This window comes from Falco biarmicus, chromosome 3 (assembly GCF_023638135.1).
Source record: "Falco biarmicus isolate bFalBia1 chromosome 3, bFalBia1.pri, whole genome shotgun sequence".
NCBI lineage: Eukaryota > Metazoa > Chordata > Aves > Falconiformes > Falconidae > Falco > Falco biarmicus.
Window position 1 is genome coordinate 87333712 of NC_079290.1, and position 13416 is coordinate 87347127.

At 41.8% G+C, this 13416-nt stretch overlaps 1 long non-coding RNA gene across 2 annotated transcripts in view; it reads right to left on the minus strand.

Moving 5' to 3' along the window:
- Window positions 1-961: 961 nt before the first annotated feature.
- LOC130146671 (uncharacterized) overlaps window positions 962-13416 on the minus strand; it is a 50205-nt gene continuing 37750 nt past the window's right edge. The window contains exon 4 of one of the 2 annotated variants that reach the window (XR_008820980.1): window positions 962-2839. This is a non-coding gene — a long non-coding RNA (uncharacterized LOC130146671). Of the gene's footprint in view, window positions 2840-8534; window positions 13264-13416 lie in introns of those variants that run through there. The other variant, XR_008820981.1, reaches the window with a different exon arrangement.

Consider the following 13416-nt stretch of genomic DNA (forward strand, 5'->3'; position numbering starts at 1 on the left):
CTCAATCTGACCTCACGATCTTCCTGTCCACAATTCATTGTGCCCACCTCCCATCCTTCATCTAGTGCTTAAACCATAAACTTACAAGTCCTTGCACACAGGGGTTGCAAGTGTTAATCTTTGATTATATGCAGCCTATTTTTTTCTCTTGCTGTTATCCCATACCAAAGGGAGGAGGACATTTCCAGAGGTAGCAGGGATCAAACATTTCAGAGCTGGGAGCTCCATTATTTCAGTACTACAGGTGCATTATTGCTCCTCGAGGCTCATTACTTCCTTTGCCTTCAAGGAAATCGCAGACCTTGAAGGGATCAATAAGTACATTATTACTCTTGTTCAATTACATTCCTGCTTGATTTTGAGCCGTCCAAAGGAAGCCATTCATTGGATTCAGCTTTCATGAGCTGATCGCTACACAGCCAGGCAGCTTAGCTCTGAGGTGGTGCCTGCCGTCCCCTCCTTGTATAAGGTACACTGCCTACAAGGGTAATCAGAACATGTCGTTATCTGAAAGACAGCAATGAATATATTAGGGATGAGGCGCAAAGATGGTAAAATTGCTGAATATTCTTTTTTACAACCTATGAGCTCTCCAATTGCTCAACTGTAGAATTGCAGCAGCGTTTAGGGCAAGAAAGATTTCATTGCTTATTACTTGCTTTGTTCAGTGTAAAATTCTCTCTAGCTCTTTTTTAGAAAGAGAAGGATACCCATCTCCTAAGGCACACTGTTAAACATCTTTGTGTGTATGCCCTATTTTAATGTCATAACAAAGAGAGACAAATCTGAAGCCAGCTGTGTTAGATTATGTACCCATATAAGTAAAACTTCTCAAAATAGAAAACCTGCTCATTTTCCAAACTTACTGCACAAAGGGGAAAGCCATCTCCCCAGACTACTTGTCTGCATGTTCAGCATAAGCCCAAAAACCACGTTCTCTTCTCAATTAAATTGATATCAACCAGTTTATTTTCCATCATTTCCCAGCTAAATTCCAGTTTACAGCTGTGATACTGTAACCCTTTGAAATCCCTTCTGCCATTAGTGCAGGCACTTGAGGCAAGACAGGTAACAAGACTTAGCTTCATTTTTCTTTTGGAAAAAGAGACTATGATGATCTGCAACCCTTTGCCCTGACAGAAGCTTTCTGCCAAAGGAATTTTCTGAATCATACAAAGATCTAGAAATTATTTCAATATGAAAGTCCACAAGGTTTGAAATGGAAATGGGATGCTTGTTTTACTAGATGACAATTAACTATTGGAGATCATTATGATGGGGTGAAGGAAAAATACCCACTGATTGAGCCCCTTAATCAAAGTTGGATATCCTTCTAAAGAGTGGTGGTAAATCATTAAGCAGCAATCTGAATGAGATTATAAAACCATGTGGAGTATCCACCTAGACATCTTTCTCCTCACCCTGAACCTTTGTATCTGTTTATTCTTTTATTTATTCAGAGCACTAATCCATCACACGGTCCAAGCTTTAGAAATAAGCAAATCCTCACAAGCTTTTGCTTAAAACAAAAAAACATTATATGGTATCAGTGCCAATCTGGAGGGTTTTAACAAAACTTCTACAAGCAGGTGTGTGTTTTTCCATTTAGGAAAAATTCAAAAATCAGAAGGATATAGTCAAGCTACAGAACAGAAAAGACAAATTATGCCAGCGTCACATTATCCCCTCCAGTTCATCCTTCTGTTGTTGTTTTTTCACTCTGGATTTTCTCACTGTCAGAAGACCAGTACTTCATTTCAGCAACTCATGCAGAGGTGGCCTAAGAATCTGTTTGCTGGATAGACTAAGGGGAAAGTCCATTTCAAGCAAAGAAAGCTTTGGATGGATTTTCTAAAGCAACCTTATGAACTGGGGTAAAACTGCCATTGCCATTCAAGGGATTGCTTTCCCTTTCTTTTCCTGCTCAGGTGTATTTACCCAAGCCTTGATCTTCAGAATACCACAGTGAAATGGAATCGCTCTTCACCTTCTAGGATCATACAGGGATTTACAGCTCAGGTACTCCAGGCTATGGCAAGGACCCAAGGCAATGGAAATGTCTTCTGCTTTCTTCCTGAAGAACGTCATCATTTTGGCACTGTCTCCCATAACATCCTCATAGGCAAGCTCAGGCAGTGTGGGTTAGGTGAGCGGACAGTGAGGTGGATTCGGAACTGGCTGGATGGCAGAGCTCAGAGGGTTGTGATCAGTGGCACAGGGTCTAGCTGTAGGCCTGTAGCCAGTGGTGTTCCACAGGGGTCAGCACTGTGTCCAGGTCTGTTCAACTTACTCACCAACGACCTAGATGAAGGGACAGAGTGCACCCTCGGCAGGTTTGCTGATGTTACAAAACTGGGAGGAGCGGCTGATACCCCAGAAGGCTGTGCTGCCATTCAGCAAGACCTTGACAGGTCAGAGAGTTGGGTAGAGAAGAACATAATGAAGTTCAACAAAGGCCAGTGTAAGGTCCTGCACTTGGGGAGGAACAGCCCCACGCATCAGTACAGGCTGGGGCTGACCTACTGGAAGGCAGCTCTGTGGTGAAGAGCCTGGGAGTGCTGGGGGACAGCACATTGCCCATGACCCAGCAGTGTGCTCTTGTGGCCAAGAAGGTCAATGGAATCCTGGGGTGCATTAGAAGCATGGCCAGCAAGTCGAGGGAGGTGATCTGCCCTGGTGAGGCTGCATCTGGAGTGCTGCATCCAGTTCTGGGCTCCCCATTTGAAGGAAGACAAGGAACTTTTCCAGGGAGAGGGGCCAGTAGAGGACTACAAAGATGATCAGGACACTGGAGCACCTCCCTTCTGATGACAGGCTGAGAGAGCTGGGCCTGTTTAGCCTGGGGAAGACAGAGAGGGGATCTTATCAATGTCTACAAATATTTTAAGGGCGAGTGTCAAAAGGGTGGGGCCAGGCTCTTTTCAGCGGTGCCCAGTGACAGGACAAGCATCACAGCACAAACAAACTAGTAGGCTGCAACAAGGCTTTTACCTTTGGTCAGATTCTACTATCTATGCTGTTTCTTCATACCCTTCAGGCCAGTCCTTCTGCTGCATCCTTCTCCTTGTCTCTCCTGCCTCCAGGGCACTCTCTCTCCTCCCTTTTTCTTCCAGGTCTCTCTTCATCGGCCACTCCTCTTCCATACAGTCCTTAGAGCTATTTAACTACTTATCAGGAACCAGCCACAGCTGCACATTATCCACATCAGCCAACCCACCACCCTTGAAGCCAGCCCACAGCTGTATATTGTTAATTAATCCAGCTTCCTTCCTCTACAGAAAAGGGGCAAAGAGCACAAACTGCAACATGGAAAGTTCCATCTGAATATGAGGAAAAAACTTTACCTCGAGGGTGACAGAGCACTGGGACAGGCTGCCCAGAGAGGCTGTGGAGTTTCCTTCTCTGGAGACATTCAAAACCCACCTGGATGTGACTCTGTGCAACCTGCTCTAGGAGAACCTGCTTCAGCAGGGGATTATGCTAGGTGATCTCCAGAGGTCACTTCCAACCTTGACCATTCTGTGATCATTCCCTAGGATTGTAGCACTAAAAGTATTAATTTTGTGGGATGTTGGGAAACATTTGGAAGGGGAAGGATCTAGACTGAATACTCTTACCCCATTTCTGCACCAGCTTTCTATTACACAGCTAGACCAGCCTCTGGACCCAATGACTTTAGTGGACCACTACTGGCCTATCTTAAGAGAAGATCTAAGAAGGCACAATGCAGTGCTGCGGGAGACTGAAATTTTCCAAAAAGTGGACCAATTGTATTTAATAATGAAACTTCAGTGTTTCTTTCTGCCCCAGAGGAGGATGAAAACCTGGTTTTCTGGCTGCCACGTTGCCCAGCCATCAGCACAGGAGTAGAGAACTCCAGAGGCTGTGAGGTACTGATGGGCAGCCATCCACCCAGCATGCTTCTCGCAGAGTGCTGGCAGGCAACCTGCAAGTAGGGGCACGCTCATCAACGGTTTGCTAAACGGAAAAATAAAACCACACCAAAGCCTTCCTCAGGATGTTGCAAATGACACAGATCAGCAATTCCAGTAGCAGGTGTGTTTTTCTCAGCATTTCCTCTACCATTTCTCCTCACAAGTTCAATATTTCCTTGGCTGTGCTGTATTTCTTGGTTCCCAGAGACTCGTTGCTGCCTGTCAGACAGAGGGCTGTTTCAAGCTGTACCCTGCCCCACCGCAGGAAAAATCCTGATACTTGTTTTGGCTAACCTAAATTTCCTTTGAGACGTCTCTTTCCCTGGTGTTCAGTTTAGTAACTGTGTGATTTTCTGGACAATCTTACGTTTTACAAATAGCAAAAATCGCATTTTAGTAGAGAATGAACAAGGAGAAATCTACTCTTGACTGCACAAGAATTGCAGCCTTTAGCTAACACAGTCAAAATTTACAGATGCTGCTTTGAAGGAATGACTTGGAACAGGGCCTATCTTCCCTCTGCACAACAAAGACCCCTTGTAGCACAGGAGCAACACTCTATAAATGCGTTAATTCATCCATTTTCTTTAGGATGATATCAGAGAGAATGGTTCCCGGACAATTCAGTGGACAACTGTTTCTGAGACATGATAATCAGATGAGATTGACTGGATTAAAGAAGCAAAGGGGCACAGACACACATGGTTACTGCAAACCACTGCCTAGATTTACCCTTCCCATTTCAAAACACTGCTCTAAAATACCTCTCTGGGTCAGATTTGTTTGATGGGGAAATATTTATGGTAGCACTTTCCCACAACGCACACCCATCTCACTCCAAAGTAGCTCTAGTTCTCAGCAGCAATATAAAGTAAATTACATTTATTAAATCCCTTGATCCCACCTACAAGGACTGCCAGTAACCACATTTTCATAAAAGGAAATGTCTCTCTCAGCTCCAAATCTTTCCTTTTCTGTTGGAATTTGAAGTGGGGAATAATTTCTTAAGAAAAGATTTATGCCAATGGCTGATGTTTGTGTTAGGCATGGTTAACGTTTAATAAAATGTTGAACACACCATGCTATATTTCAAACTCTTCAAAGACAGATACTAGATGAACATCATATGAGCAAGATCTCAACTTACTGACTGTTCATTGCCATTGCTCTAGATGAACTTTCAAATCAGTTTGTATTTTGGGGGTATTTTTAGATGGATTCCTGTCAGAGGAGAAGCAATGCTGGAGGAAATAAAGTCCCTCTTGGAAGAAGAAGATGTTGAGAAGCCAGTCACACACAACACAAACCCTGCATGTTGGCTTCACAGTACTACTTGGTCATTTGTCTACAAATGTCCTTGGAAGGACTCATGAACATCTGTACAAGCCAAGGTCAGAGCTCCTGGTATCCTACCCCAGGGTATGGCAAGCACAGAGTAGTTACAGAGGAGTATAAGGACAAGTCATAGAGAAGATGGTTCTTTTCTGATATAACCTCCCATCATCTGTTTCGGTGACTACGTTGATTTTGAGAACTTCCCTACTTGAAGATAGGACCTAAGGCACTGTTGACATATCCCGTATATTTAATAACTGAAAATCCAGGAAACTAACATGCTTGCTGGATGAGTGCCTCCAGTCCTATGGAAAGCAGTGGATGTCAGTGGAAGGACAGGACATGGCAAAGGTGTTTTGCTCCTCATTGTTCTCTGTTCTGTGCAAAGACATCATCAGTCCATCATTTCACCAGTTCACTTTCCATGACAACTACATCTACTTTATGAATAGCCAGAAAATAAGATGAAGTGAGACCACTGGTTTCTTGCTTGAGCAGCTTGAAATTATTGCGGACCTCATCTCTTGCAAGTGGGAACAGGACTCTTAATGACCACCCTGCTGTAGCTCCTCCTCCAAGTGGAGGGAGGACTGTGAGATTGCATTGTCACAGTGACATATTCACCACTCGATGAAGCAGCTTCCAGGAGCTGTGCTCAATACTAATTATAAAGTCCTAGCATTTCTCTGGCCCATTTGGATTGATAGCATCCCACCTTCCCACTGAAAAAAACTGATGAGACCAACTCCTACCAGTGCTTTCTGTTCATTCCTGGTGTCACAAACACTGGTTCTGCTTTTAGACTCTCATCACCATCCTTAAAGTTCTAATAAAAAAGAATCAGACCTCCCCAGCAAGTCCATTTTTCTACTGCAGAGTTGCAACGGCAGTAGTTAACAGAGATGTAAGGGCTGAGACTTTGCCAGTATGATGGATGGTTATTGACTCTAGAATTCCCTGAAAGTAGTTGTATGATGCAATTCATGTCCGGCAAAGGCAGTACATTTACCGATAGCACTGGAAAGAGAATTACACTCCAAATTTATCTGGGAAAAATACTGTCGTCACAGATAAATTAATTCAAGTTATCAAAAGAAGGCAAAGGAAGAGAAGCAGATGGTGAGCAACCGTCCTTCATCTTCTGTGTGTTGCCACAACTGTGATGATGAATGAAAAGATTATTAACAACATAAACGGAAGCAGAAAACATGTCTACAGTTCTTAGATTTTTCCTATTTTTAAATTAAATCACTCACTAGAATACAATCGCCTCCAAATAAAGAGAAGTCTTAGCTTTTGGGACACTTAAATAGTGGTATGCATAGATAGTTATATAAAAATATGCATATACAGGCTTGAAGACACGAAGAAAGGATACCACCCAGCTGTGGGATTTTTTGTTTGTTTATTTGCTTGGTTGGTTTCGGAGAGAGTCTTACCGAAATTTGAACAGAAATCATTGTTGACATGCCAGCATTTGCAAAAAGACTTCACAACCTTTTTCAGGTCTCTTCCAAAATAAAATCTGGCCAGTTAGGCAGTGCCTATGGTTACACACAATGGTGCTGATTTAGCTGTGACCAGGAGAAGAGTGCTGCAGGGGCTGAAGGGTTGAAGCTGCCATGGATTTACTGAGGGAAAAGCCATAGATCATTTATCTCTGAAGGTGAGGTACCTTGTATTTGCTGTACACAAGGGAATATCAAGAGTACTGTTACATTACTATGGTCCTAACCCATTTAATGTCTAAGGAAGAAAAAGAGAAGGAATAAAGCTTTTAGTAATTAAAGAGTATTAGATGAAACCTTAGTTTTAACAGTCTCCCTTTTTTCATTTACCTGCTTTAATCTTCCGGTTTCAAGAGTCTCTGCTTTAAAATAATTTGGGAGGTTTTTATGGGAAGATCACAGAATTGTTGAGGTTAGCAGGGAAACCTCTGCTCCAACCCTCTGATCAAAACAGGGTCAGCTAGAGCAGTTTGCTTAGCTGAGTTTTTAATTTCTCCAAGGAGGGAGACACACAGCCTCTCTGAGAAATTGTTCCACTGTTTGACCAACCTCACAATAATAAAAAAGGTATTTTATTATGTTTAAATGAAATTTCCTGTATTTTGGGTTCTGCCTGTTTTGTCTTGTCCTGACACTGGACACCACTGAGAAGCATCTGTCTTTGTCTTCTTCACCTCCCCACATCAGGTATTTATACGCATGTGTAAGACCCCCCCAAGCCTTCTCTTCTCCAAGCTGCACAGGCCCAGCTCTCTCAGCCTGTCATCATATATCAGAAGCTCCCATCCTTTATTCTTCTCCAGTACGACCACATTTAGGTAGTTGTGATTTGCTACCACTGAATCCTGACCTCAGATCTGCTTGAAGACAAGCCTAAGAGCCACTCAAGGAGGAAGACTGGATAAAAAGGAAAGAGAACGCAGTTTCAGTATTTTGTCTTTCTCCTTGGTAGCTTCACTGCTGGGAAATTGCAAGCACAATACATGGTCTTTGAAGACATTAAGAAAGCACACTGCATATCAGAAAAGGAAAGGCACCTTAGATGATAGAATCATAGAATATCTCAAGCTGGAAGGGGTCTATAAGGATCATTGAGTTTGATGGCTAAGCCAAGCTTGTAGAGGCTGTGGTTGTGTCAAAATGATGGAAAAGATGGAAAAGAGAAGACTGAAGGAGAAGTAAGGCAGGCGCTCTGCAGTGTCTCCAGTAACAGAGTGGTTGGTATAGCTGATAGGGTTCAGGCAAGGACCAGATGTTGAAAGCACTGGTGAAGTACTGCGGGTGATCAGTATGACAGTAAGTGAAATTAAAAAGTGTGTAAAGTAACAGGGCTTATGCATCAAGGACTTCCTCCATGAGTAATTGCAGCAGACATCAGCTTGCTACTGCATAATAGCTTTACAGCACAAAAGCTTGTTTCCCCTGGATGTCTGCTTTTCTCACAAAGCCAGACATGCTTTTACCTCTTGATCCGGCTGTCTTTCCTTCAGCAATGAGAAAAAACAGGCCGTAGTCAATAAAGATCCAACATCCCCTCTGGAAAGCATGGAGATAAATTTGCAAAACGGTGTGGTGGAATCTTTCACTATGGAAATACAGGCACCGTCTCCAGGACTGTCAGATTAAATGCTTTCATAGCATTCAGTTAGCCGAATGCTTCGTTTCCCCCCCCCCCCTTTTCTTTCTTTTTAATAAATATCCAATTTTTTCCTGGACTGCCAGATTATCTTCAGGTAGGTGAACATCATTGGTCGACTTGTTTTTTCTCATTAACAACTCAGCACTCAGACTGATGCCTGGGGTCCCTGCCAAACTTCCCTCTCTTGCAGTTGAGAACAAAACTCTCTACCATTGAGATATGGAGGATTCATTTTTCCTTTTGGCACACTATGGCTTTCTTTTTTTTTTTCTACAAGTTCAACGTTTCCAAAAGAATTTGAAGTAATCTGAAGTATAATATATGAAATAAGGTGTGCAAGACACAACATCTCTTGCCGGGAGTCTGTGCTGAAATCCTTGTGCCAGAGGGTTTTTGCACACATTGATTGCTGCTGAAGAGTCCTGCTTTTGGTGGCTGTAATCGCCATGGACTTGGGAAAAGCTCTGTGTTTGATGTAACTGAAAACATGTTCTTGGAGGAAACTTAATTCTCCAGGCATTGGTACCTGAGTTTTAACACCAAAATGCACTTTGTAACTTTTTTATCTACAATAACTTTGGAGTTATTACTTCAGAGAAATATCGAGAGAAAATGCTGGGTTTGTGTTCATTTCCTTGAAGACAAGTTAAGGGAAAAATACAGCAAGATTCTGGTCATCTCTTTTCCAACCATCTTCCTACATATAAAGCCATCATCATGCCTTTAATAATCACAAATAATTTTGAAGAGATGACCTGGTAGAAAAGCATCCTGCATCATTCCTATGGTTCTAATTAACAGACAGAGCTAAGATACTCTGAGATCATTTATGCCTGTTCTTCAGCTGAATGAAAACACTGGCTACCACGATGGTATTTGTCTTCTTTTGGATCCCTGGTTCAAAATGATAGCAAAATACATCAAAACACAATGTGAGAGTAAGAGATATCCATTACTGCAATTACACATGGCAGCCACGTTAATTAGTCATCTCAGGCATAGATGGTGGAGAGGTGAGATTATAAATTTAAACTGCCTAGGTCACAACGGTAACAAAGTGACAATATAAGCCAAAAAGACTTGTGGGAAAGAGATAATATTTTAACTATCTCTATTTTGGAAACGTTCATCAATTGTGAAATGCCATAGGAGTTAAGAAAACATTTTATCTACTAAAACTGATTGAGTGTTGTTTGTCTGTAGAGAGGAAATTCTTGCCTGTTGCTATTTTTTGTTTCTTCAGAAAAATTTTGTCTCTAGAGACTATACCAGGATTCAAGCCCTCTTGAACCATTGCTACTAGCCATAAGCTTGAATATTTTATTTTGTTTGTTAAGGAATATATTTGTTATTTTGTCCCAGATAGTTAAATTAACTTTTCTTTCTGCACTGATCCCGAAGCCCAGCAGAAAACAAAATATCAGCACTCATTTATTAAAGAAAAAGCATCAGAACACGAAGCTGGATTTTGCTGGGTTTTTAGCAAGACATTTTCTTGCTTTTGCAAAAATAAAAGGAAGCCAACTGACTTACCTGCACCATGCCTTTTGGTTGCTTGCAGAACTACCAGTTTATGAATGGTTTAATGATATTTGCCTTCATCCTGGGTCCAGGATGAACAACCTATCCTGCCAGTTTGATTCCTTTTTCCTGTAAGCATCAATCATCCCTTGACAGCTTAAAACTTCTGCATTTTTTAAACAGTGTTTTTTGAAAGATGAGAACAATTGGTTTCATTTGCTGGGTACACACTCAAAACATGGCTTCTGAGAGTTTATCTAAGGAAAGGAATAATACGGGTTGCGGCAACTTTGTCCTCCTCTGCCTTCCAAGCCCCTACTTTTCATCTCCACCTCCTTCACAACAGCCAAACAAGGGTTGTGTCCCCACACACCTCCTGTGACATTGCCACAGCTCTGCTGCCTCTTTCTGTGGAAAACAGGGTATCTGCTATGATTGAGAGAGTGCTCAGAGTTGTGGTAGTTCCCCAGAATAGGTTACAATCTCCCACTGCTATAGTGGGGCATCAGGTCCAGCTGTTCAGGGCTTTCCAGCACAAATCTCCACCCTGCTGAGCAATGCTCTTCTTGCTCCTCTTCTCCCATAGCAGGAGCAGCTCAGCTCTAGCCCTGATCGATTCTCCCTCTTGCTAAGAAGCCTTGAGTGATCTTTAATGACATGAACAGCATAGAAATTACTCTAAGACACTGCAGAAACTAATAATGAACTGCCCATACCCACCCTTTATGGAAGACTTCAGAGGGGATGCAATTATCAGTTCTGGCATGTTTGCAAACACTGGAAAGGCAGGTGTCTGGCTGTCAAGGCACCTGATAGGGCTTGGTAAGTCAAGTAAATGCAGCTGAAGGGCTTTCCTTGAGCTGGAGGTGGGTCTGCAGCCTTCAACAGCAGAAGGGAGTCTGCCAAAGGAGGGTGGATCTATGCAACACTGCCTCGACACATGCAAACCCCAGTCTCTGCGCATTCACCTCCATCTGTCTCCTGCATGTCTTGGGGTACTGCTTGCCTTGAGCTTTAAACCTGAGACTTAGGCAACATTAAAATAGGGGGAAAATAGTTAAGAGTTGGCCATTTCAGTTTGCACTTTTTGCTGTTGCTGGAGCTGAGGGGTAAAGGGGAATTGGCTGGTGGTGATGTTATTATTTTGGTCAAGATAAAACATGTTCCAAATATGAATGTAGAAGCTCTTCCTCCTTGCAGAGAGGTTATTTCTCCCTAAGCAGAGGAAAAGCTCCAGAGAGATTAATTTTTGCAGGAAACGGCTCTAATGAATGACACTAAAGACAGTCACTTAAGGAATTTCTCTCGCTTTACATGCCTAAAAATTTCACCTATTCATCTAATGGCTTTTTGGACCAACAGGGTTGATTTATCCTTGTCATGGAGTGAACTGGCTTTCAACAAAGGTTTATCCTACCTCCACTTTTCAGGATGCTCAGTTCTCCTTTCCAAATCAGGTCCTTATGGCACATAAAACCCAGGCTTGCTGGGACGCAAAGAACAGAAGGCCATCAATGAAAACTAGCGATGTCCTCTGAGACCACAGCAGTTTATACTTCGCTTATTTCTCTAGGAAAAAGAACTCACATTTCCTAGAGCAAAGGAACCAAAATAGTACAACTCCCAAGAACCTGCATGGTTAGGAGACATACTGATGTCTGAAATTCCCCTACCTCCAAAGGGCTTTATTTTAGATAGATTCAAGTACCATGCACAAAGACAGAAGGGATAAAAGACAGGAATTCAATAAAGGATTTGATATAGAACTTCCCAGGCACCCCTGGACACAGATCTCGCTCCAGAAAGTCAACATGTAAATTGAACCTTATGCATGTAGGGTCACAGTGCGAGTTGAATAAGTGGGAATGTGAGGATGTGTTTGGTTTGTTCTCTGGACATTTTCTTTGCAGTATTTTGTGCTGCATACACAAAAACATGCGGAGACTCTGACTATGCTGCAGGCTGAACTTGCAAGAATCTAACTGATGGGACTATTCCTCACAGAAATTTCAAACACTTCATGCTGTTTGGCGCTTATATTGGCTATGGTTGGAGGAGAATGCACACAAGTTATTCTGGATAATTTTGTGCTAGGGTTAAAAAAAAAAAAAAAAAAAAAAAAAGACACTCAATGCTGGTTCCTTCTTTGTTTGCTGTATTAACATTTTTTCTTTTGCTGTTCCATAAAAGTAAGCAGGATTCTGTGATTCCACCTCAGAGATATCTAGAGGAAATGGTACCCTAGAAATTGTGTCCTGAGACATCAACTAACCATTTCAGTTATTCATATAACATATAACATTCATATAACATATTCAAATAACATTCAGTTATATGTTACTCATATGAATTTCAATGAATAGCTTGTTTTCTAGCTGATTTCAGTGGTAAGATGCAGGTGGGTATGTGACATTATCCTAAGGTAATATTCTTGAAACCCTTTACACCAAACTCACAAAAAAAACTGATCACTTTGGCCTGAAAGCGACAAAATGTAGTTGTCCCTTTTGGCCAGTTTTATTCATAATCATACCAAAGGTAAATTTTTCCCCTTCTTTAAATTAAAAGTTATAAAAATTCCTCTTGCTCTCCCTTATTTTATCTTGTTGGTCTAGATAAGGGCTACTTTACAAAACACTCTGTGCCTGTGTATTTACATATAGCTTAACATAATGAGCCACTAATCTCATTTGAGGCCTCCAAGCAGTATTGAAATATAGATTGTTATTAATAATGATAGCACTTACATATTACTGTTGCTGAAATGGCAGTCCTTCCCTCCCTGCTTGCAAATGCTGCAGAAGAGTATGTTAGCTGAATTTCAAATGAGTATGTCAGGAAAACAGTATCAACCACAGCAGAAATTCCCCACTTCACTAAACATGTTCCTTCTTTGAATTAACTCTGGTGGCAAAGTTGCCTAAACTAAAAAGAAAAAAACCCAACACATTACATGTTGGAAACTTCAGAGCAGGGCTGCAGCTGAATTGAGCTGACATAAGTCAGGGAAGGCAGGATTCCACCAAGCCTGATAAATCAGAGAATAGCTTTAGTGTCTCATCATCTTTGCTGATAAGTGATGGAAAAGCTGTTCACAAAGGTTCTTGATCCCAAGAGGCAGGATTAAGCATCATGGGCAGCTGAGCTGGGAAAGCTGCCAGGACTCCCCAGTTGTCCAACTCTGTTGGCCACAAAGATGCCACCTTTTGTGTGCCATTTTTACAGTAAGCTGGGAACATTTGTCACACAACAATCTTCCAACTGTAAATGATATTCTGTGGAAACAGAGACATTGTGCTGGAACATGTTCATTTCAGTGAAATATCTGGTGGGAAAATTGGAGAAACAGGGGTCGTTTTAACTTTCTTTTTTCACGCTGATATTGAAATGTTTTCTTTTAGTAAAGCAGAAAGGTTTTGTTTTGACTTTCTTACTCTGTTTTATTTCACCCTGATTTTATATAGTGATCCTTCCAATA